Below are 8,221 nucleotides of genomic sequence, written 5' to 3' on the forward strand. Positions count from 1 at the left end.
GGGAAAGAGATCTAGTTTGAAAGGTCATAGCTGATTAGTGACGGAACAGTCTTCCTATTATATCACATATAAGAAAGCCAATAATGAGTCACTAGAAAAGACCAGAACAATGACTTCTCTCTTCCTTTTGTGGAAAATAGCACTTTTAGTCCTTTTTGAAATATTATTGCTTCTCAAAAATTTCAGACTTCCTGGAATTTCCAAATGAGAGAATTGAATAAGTTGGCTGATGTTCAGGATTCCCATCAATTTTGAAAATTCTAGAGTTCTATGACTTTAAGGATGTCAGAGAGAGTGTGCAAGTGACTCAGTGGTGGTCTATGGGGAAAACCATTTTTATCTAGAAGCAGTGAATTCATATTCCAGTGTCACCTCTGTCCCCATGTGACTTGTGGTAAGTCATCGGACGTTCTCCCTACTGTTAAAACACTATCTTTATAGCTACTTTGTGGAAGTCAAACCTGATCATTATGTGAGATGCTTGGAAAAGCACAAGATTGAGGCAAGAGTTGCTATTAGTGATCTAACAGCTGCTCTGGTCTCAGTATCCTGTCTTGCAGCCAGTCTGTGGGACCAGGGATGGACACCTAAGGTCAACCTGGGCACCATTCCTGCACCTATGAGAGGTAACTTAATGTGCCTCTTATCCTAGTAGCAACTATGTCATGTAATCAATTATTTAAAGAATTTTTCAGGTTATGAACATACAATGATAGGATTCTCATTAAGAATATTAAAATCAAAACAAAGTTTGGGACTGGATGAAACACTATGTCGTGACTTTGTCAGTCACTGCACCTGTTCACATAGTGATCCTTGTAGCTGGCACTACCCTGCCCTCCTCTCAAGTCCACATCTTGATGACCGTCCCTCCCACTTGCACAGTCTGGACATAATGGCCTTCTCTCAGGCCTTCAAACACTCCATTCATTTTTGCCTTTGCATGTGCAGGCTTTCCCTCAGCCTGGAAAGCTGTTCCCTCCTCAATTTTCCTCTGAATACATTTTCTCAGCTTTCAGATCTCAGCTCAATTGTTAATTTTTAGAGGTCAAGTTAGGACTCGTTTGGTAAGCTCCCATAGCATCTTGAACCTTGCCATTGAAATATTTTGGTTTAATTTTACATTCAGTTGTGGAATTGTTTGATAAATATTCATCTTCTTTTTAAACTTTTCTTAATGTGTAATTTTGAGAGCAAGAGACAGAGTATGAGGGGGTAGAGGAGCAGAGAGAGAGGGAGACACAGAATCTGAAGCAGACTCCAGGCTCTGAGCTGTCAGCACAGATCCAGATGCGGGACTCAAACTCATGAGCTGTGAGATCATGACCTGAGCTCAAGATGGACCCTTACTCGACTGAGCCACCCAGGCACCCCATGAATATTCATCTTCTTAACCTAGAAGTTCCATGAGGGTAGGGAGGTTTTCTATCTTTAATTCCCATCGTGTCCCCAACACCAAGGACAGTGTCTAGTGTGTAGGTCAGTGCTGAATAATGGCACACTGAATAAATGCATGTATTTGTGGGTCTACAGACCACACTCATGTATGTATTGCATGCACATTTACAATCAAGTGCTATGCACATGGTCACATAAAAGGTGCTGAATGAATAAGGCAGTTCTTGAGCAACTTAATGTTTTAAATATGATTTTTTCAGAGAATATCAGATTGAACTTAAATCTCTTCATTGCCAGGAGAGTCTGTATTCTCAATAGGCATATTTTGTGTTTTTCTGAATAACCATTTTAGATGCTACGGTTTTCTTCCTGCCACCTTTTGACCCCTCAGTATTGAGGAGAGAGAGAATGAGAGAGGCCCTTTGTTTATTGTCTCCTCTTTATTTCTCATGCACTCCGTACAGTGGAGATTCAAAACCTGTTGGTATTGGTCTGATAGGTGCTACTCTACTGCCTGGTTCCACTGTGCATCTAGGAAAAAGTATTTGGGTGCTTGCCTATGAAATATTGAACGAAGAACATTTGTGTGGCATTTCACAAAGCACCCCCGCCTATGTTACCTGGTTTTAACTCACAACAATACTGTTATCAGAAGATAGCATTTTCCAAATTTTATACACAATGAAACTCAAAGACATTAACTCACTTGTCCAAGGTAATGCAGCAAGTATTTTGGACAGCAGGACTCAAACTTGGCTCTTTCAGTTCTAGAGTTTTCTATCACTATATAACACCTGTTTTGCATTCATGTTTCCTAGGATTCATAATACTTCATAATTGCTCCTTAGATTTTATGGTACTTCTTATTCTTCCAATTAGGCCACATTAATTCATGTGTTACTTACAACAACTTCCTGAGGTAGGTGGGGCAAGTATTCATCCCATTGGTAGAATGGCTTGGGGCAAATTTCACTTCTTTGCTCCCCACGTGACTACCTGTGGTAGACAGAATGGCTCCCCAAAGATGACCAAGTCTTCATCTTCAAATCCTGTGAGTATATTATCTTATGTGGCAAAAGAGACTTTGCAGATGTGATTAAGTCAAGAATCTTAAGATTGGGAGATTATCTTGAATTATCTGAGTGGGCCTAATGTAAACACAAGGGTCCTTATGAGAGAGGGGCCAGAGAATCAGAGTCAAGGAACAGAATGTGATGATGGAAGCAGGATTTTGGATGGGGGGAGAGAGAGAGAGAGAGAGAGAGAGAGAGATTTGAAGATATTCTGTCATCAGCTTTGAAGATAGAAGAGCCACAAACCAAGAAATACAGGCAGACTCTAGAAGAAAGATATTTCCAGAAGAAGCAGATACTGCCTCCAAAAGGAACATGGCACTTCCAACATCTTGATTTTAGGCTTTCTGACCTCAAGAACTGTAATATATTTGTGTTGTTTGAACCAACTAAGTTGTTGTAATTGGTACAGCAGAAATGGAAAATGAATATACTACTCTAAGCAATGATTGACTTCTGTAGGTAAGGAGAATTTCAGACCATTTCTGGTGTATCTGGTGTATCCCCCCAGGCTTGGAGGGAAGGGCTGTGGCAGGTAAGAGGCCTTAGGATGTAGAGAGAGATTAATATGTCACAAACTTCTGCTGTCTCTGAAGGAGGTGTGAGGTCCTGCAGTTCTTGCCTCTAGAGTCTTCCATTGGCCTCTAGCTCCCTGACCCAGCCCACCTCTCTGACCTTAGCCTATTTCTCCCTCCCTCACTACGCTAGAGAGACACACACCTTGTTCCTGTTCCTAGAAGCCTTGGCACATCCTGTTTCTTCTGCCTGAAATACTCTCACCACAAAATTTCACGTCGCACCTCTCATCTCTCCTCAGAGAGGATGTACTTGGTCATCTCTCCAAAGTGGACCCCAAGCCATTTTCAACTCCATCAGTGAATTTTATTTTCTTTATAACTTTCCTTATCACTACCTAAGACTATCTTCTTCTTTCTCCACCCCTATTTTCTGGTGCCCCTCAGTAAAACATCCACACCATGAAAACTATATGGCTCATGGCTCTATCCCAAGTGCCTGAATATATTAGCTGTTCAGTATATATTTGTTGACTGAATGATGAGACCAGAAGCAGCCTTAAATCAGGAGCACCTGGCTTCTCTAAGCCTCTTCTCCAGCCCTCCAGAAGGAGTTTCTGCTTAAGATGTGAACATTGCAAGCCTTCAGATTCTTTCCACTCCAAGGTTCCTGGCTGTCTTTAGACACAGGGCTCAGTTCTAGTTGAGAAAGAGAAAACAGCCCCCAATATCTAGGACCTAGCCTGGCACTCACAGCTTGGCCATGATGTTCTCATGTTTAACAGAAATATTTCCATAGAACTCCAGCATCAGCCAAGGCTGCTCTATGACCCTGATGAAGCAAAGCAAAACAAGATTACTCCATAATCATGCCTGGACCTAGACAAAAATAAGAACGTTGTCCAAACCACAAAAATGACCAAAGATACCCCTTTCTTGGCTAAAATGTGTGACTGATATTTCTTTACCAACTATAGCTTTAGCCTTGTCTACCTCCTCTTAGCCTTTTATGTAAGAATAATCAAGATACCCATAGAATTACCCCTGCTTCTGATAACACCCAATCCAGAGCAAAATCCTGCCTCTCTGAACCCTCCCCAATATCACCTGAGCCAAAGCTAACTCCTGTAAGTTCTCTATCATATCCTCTCACTGAGACACCCCATGGCTCCCCACGCTGTGTGTTAGCCCTCGCTGCAACTGGTCGGTAACCCCAACACTGTTCAGCTCCAGGTGATCCTGGTGCTCTCTGGCTGGAGGACACTGACACTCTGGACTGGAAGTCGGGCTTGGCTGCTTTGCCATCTTGGAGGAAGAAATGCTAGTTGGGCCAGCTGGTCAGCTAGAAAATCCTGAACTACTTTACCAGTGAGTCAGTAATACTGGATACACACTGGGTGTGTATTACCAGCTTGCACAAGAGCGGGGCGGTGAGGTTCCAGGTGGAGCAGTTTCCTTACAGGCGCACGGCACGCAGGGACTCAGAAGGTGCAGCCATGACCTGCCTGGTTTTCCTCAGGGATGGCTCAGCCCAAGACACGGCTGCTCCCTATTGCCAATCTATTCAAGTCAATCTCCCCAACACAGGTTCAAAAGCCAGTGGCACCTGCACTCTTTTACCTGCCCCACCCCCCAGGTTCCTTGCAGTCCATGTTAAACTCTCCTTCCTGCCTGAACTAATTCCCTTATTGGTTTTCTTAATACCCTTACCCTACCCCTCCTGCCACAGCTGAGCCAGAACCACTGCTACCGCCACCAACACAGCCTCTGTACAGCCACAGCCATGGCCACATCCAGCTTCTGCCACAGGTATGTGCATCTGTGCCGCTGGGCTCTGACCTCTGGGCCTCCTTCCCTCTTTTCAAATCCTGCTGGATGATTAACTCCCATCCTCCCCAAAGTCTTCTTGGTTGAGCCCAGCTGCCTACCCACGCTCATAGCAGCTGCTCTCAACATTCACCAAGCAAGCTCAGGTTACAGTAGCTGTAATCAGGTTGATTTATGGGTTCCGGATAATCGTGTGGACTGTGCGTATATTTAATTTTGATGGAGTGGTGGGAGTGAGTCCTACTGCTCATGTCCCCATCGAGAGCCAAATGTCCCAGCACAGAGGTCATGCCTGCTGGCTTCCTTTTTTGACCACTTTCTCCCTACTACCTGAGCCCAGGATGGTGACTACCCGGCACTCCGCAAGTTCTCAATGCTCTAGGAGAAGGTCAATCAAGAACTGATTTTCTGTGAAGTTGAAGAATGATACCTGCTTCTCAGGTGACCCAAATCCCAACCCCAGGCCAGCATCTGTGCCTTCAGTTGCCAGGAAGGCTTCAGAGGGAGCTGTTTTCAGGGATCCAAGAAGCATATCAGCTCCCCTGACCAGCCCAAGTTGTTTGCTCCTAGCTCGGAGCTTCATGGCCCTCTGTTCATAAAACATTGATCCTGGCATATTGTTTTTTTCCAGAACTGAACATTTGTCAGCCTGACAACTCCAGGAACCAGCTCACTCCAGTTAAGGGTGAGTTAATCTCTGATGTCCTTCTCATCAACCACCTCTTGTAAACACCTGGTGACGCTTTACAGCACAAGGTCAAAGATAAAGCCAGACACATTTTTAAAAAAGGGGAGCATTGGAATACAGAATACTCTCCTGCCTTAAATAGAACCAGATTAATCTAAATGCAAAATGTGGAGCAATGTCTAAGATATGATGTTAAGTGAAAAAAACAAAGGTTGCAAAATAGTATACACACTGTGAGTTCATTTTTATAACCCCATTTATATTTAATGCTTTTATGTATAGAAAAAGAGTGGAAAGGATGTTTATCAGTCTGTTATATAGAAAGAGTTATGGGGCGCCTGGGTGGCGCAGTCGGTTAAGCGTCCGACTTCAGCCAGGTCACGATCTCGCGGTCCGTGAGTTCGAGCCCCGCGTCAGGCTCTGGGCTGATGGCTCGGAGCCTGGAGCCTGTTTCCGATTCTGTGTCTCCCTCTCTCTCTGCCCCTCCCCCGTTCATGCTCTGTCTCTCTCTGTCCCAAAAATAAATAAATGTTGAAAAAAAATAAAAATAAAAAAAGAAAGAGTTATGAGAGGACTTTGAATTTTTTTTTTTATTTTTATTTATTTTTGGGACAGAGAGAGACAGAGCATGAACGGGGGAGGGGCAGAGAGAGAGGGAGACACAGAATCGGAAACAGGCTCCAGGCTCCGAGCCATCAGCCCAGAGCCTGACGCGGGGCTCGAACTCACGGACCGCGAGATCGTGACCTGGCTGAAGTCGGACGCTTAACCGACTGCGCCACCCAGGCGCCCCAGGACTTTGAATTTTTTATAGTCATGTCTGTTATTTTTGCAATCAGTAAATAGTTTTTTGTAAAAGGGACTTGAGATAACAACTCTTACTTTCATACCATTTATTTTTTGCTTTACCATTAAAAGAATTTTACCTAATTAAAGGAATCTCTATGTATATCTTTGTTTAGATTTTTATTATTTCTGATTTCTAACTTATTCTTGCCTCAAAAAAAAAAAAAAAAAAAAAAACAAAAAAAAAAACGTATCTCCAAGCACTTCAGATTTCTCACAGACTTCATCCTGACACCAGCCTGGGGAAATCTGAGAAGGAGGGATCATTCCACAGCCCCTCAGAAAAATAGTTCGTTGGGGAAGTGGTTGAGGGACAGTTATTCACTGTGTTCATTCAACATACACTACTGAGTCCTGCTGTGTATCAGGCTGTGTGCTTGCTTCCAGGGCCAGTTGACAAAAGAGATTAGAATTTCAAGGAAATACTCTAGGCTATTCAGTTGCATTAGGACTACAGGTTTGCCCCACAGTACAGGGTGGTGGGTAAGAATGGGGGTTGGAGAGTCAGGCACCAATAACCTCAGGGGCATCTGCCAGTTAAGGAGTAGGTCAGATGCTAATAACAACAACCAGAAATAACATGGGATTAAACAAGATAGAAGTTTGTTTTTCCTTCATTTAGGCAGACGTGCCTGGAGGGAGGCAGTGTGATGCTGGTACAGAAAGTCATGGTCATCAAGGACCCAGGCTCCTCTGTCCTTCTGCCCTGCCATCCGTAGGTTGTGGCCTCCTTTCTCAAGGTCACAAGAGTTGGTGCTGGAGCGTTAGCCATCAAATCTGTACTCTAGGCAGGTGGCAGGAAACAGAGGAAAAGAGTAAGAAAAAAAGCCCACATAAGCCCATAACCTTATTAAGAAGCTTATTTGGAAGTCTTACCCAGTGACCTCTGCTTCCATTTTATGGGGATAGCGGCCTATAAAAGAGTCTGGAAAATGTAGAAAAATATAGACTTTGAGCTCCGTATTGCTTGCTCGGGTGAAGTCAGGCTTCCCTTTACAAGTGAGAAGGGGACTTTACATCCTAGCTGGGTACCTAGCTGTCTCTGCCCCAGGGTCATACCTTGCCTGCTTCCCCAGTACTAGAAGATTAAATAAGATACTTGTAAAGCCTTCAAATGTCACCTCTCCTTGGAAGCCTTCTTTGGTAAAGTTGGTCATTTTTTAAATTTATGGATCCAACAGCACATTGTTCACACCCAAATCCTACCACTGGCTGGGGTTTATTGTAATTTTGCATGACTATCTCCCCAGTGGACTTTGAGGCCAGGGGTGAGGTCTTATCCATCTTTGCTGGAGTGCTAGCGTTCTGTGGATTCTCAATCAATCTTTATGGAATAAATCAAAGAATTTCCCTCTATTCCTTTCTTGATTGAACTTCCTGAACCAATTTTACTTCTAAGTCCAAATACCCTCCAGGTCCTAAACCTTCATCTTTGAAAAGTCGCTTTTGGGTTTTGGTCTCAGGTCTGAGAAAGAGTGGAAGGAACAATAGCACTGGTCTCAAATACCTGCTTTGTCCTTTATTTGCTGTGTCACATAAGGAAAATTGCTTAACTTCTTTGAGCTTTAGTTTTCATTGGGAAGTAAGGATAATATTAACGATGTTGTGTATGTGATATAAAGATTAAATGAAAGTATTCAGCATGTATCTGACATGGACCAGCACTTATCAGTAGACATAAGCATCTTTGGTCTTTTGATATTTTTCCCCTGTACTCTAATAGAGCTAGCCCAGGCAAGTTAAAAATAGCTACCACTTTTTGAGCATTTAAAAATGCCAGGTGTTACCTTGAGATAGTACCATTAGGTTCGCCCCATTCTACAGATAAGGCTACTGAGGTTCAGGGAGTCACCCAGCTAGAGGACAGAGGTAGA

The 8,221-nt window shown here is 43.5% G+C and overlaps 1 long non-coding RNA gene across 1 annotated transcript in view; it reads left to right on the forward strand.

Moving 5' to 3' along the window:
• The window catches only part of LOC147579921 (uncharacterized), a 71,099-nt gene extending 65,272 nt beyond the window's left edge, over positions 1–5,827 (forward strand). The window contains exons 3-4 of the long non-coding RNA XR_015251847.1: positions 4,716–4,795; positions 5,445–5,827. This is a non-coding gene — a long non-coding RNA (uncharacterized LOC147579921). The remainder of the gene's footprint in view (positions 1–4,715; positions 4,796–5,444) is intronic.
• The last annotated feature ends 2,394 nt before the right edge of the window (positions 5,828–8,221 follow it).

Source organism: Puma concolor, chromosome B3, assembly GCF_028749965.1.
Source record: "Puma concolor isolate L17-30 chromosome B3, mPumCon1.1.hap2, whole genome shotgun sequence".
In the NCBI taxonomy this organism is placed as follows: Eukaryota; Metazoa; Chordata; class Mammalia; order Carnivora; family Felidae; genus Puma; species Puma concolor.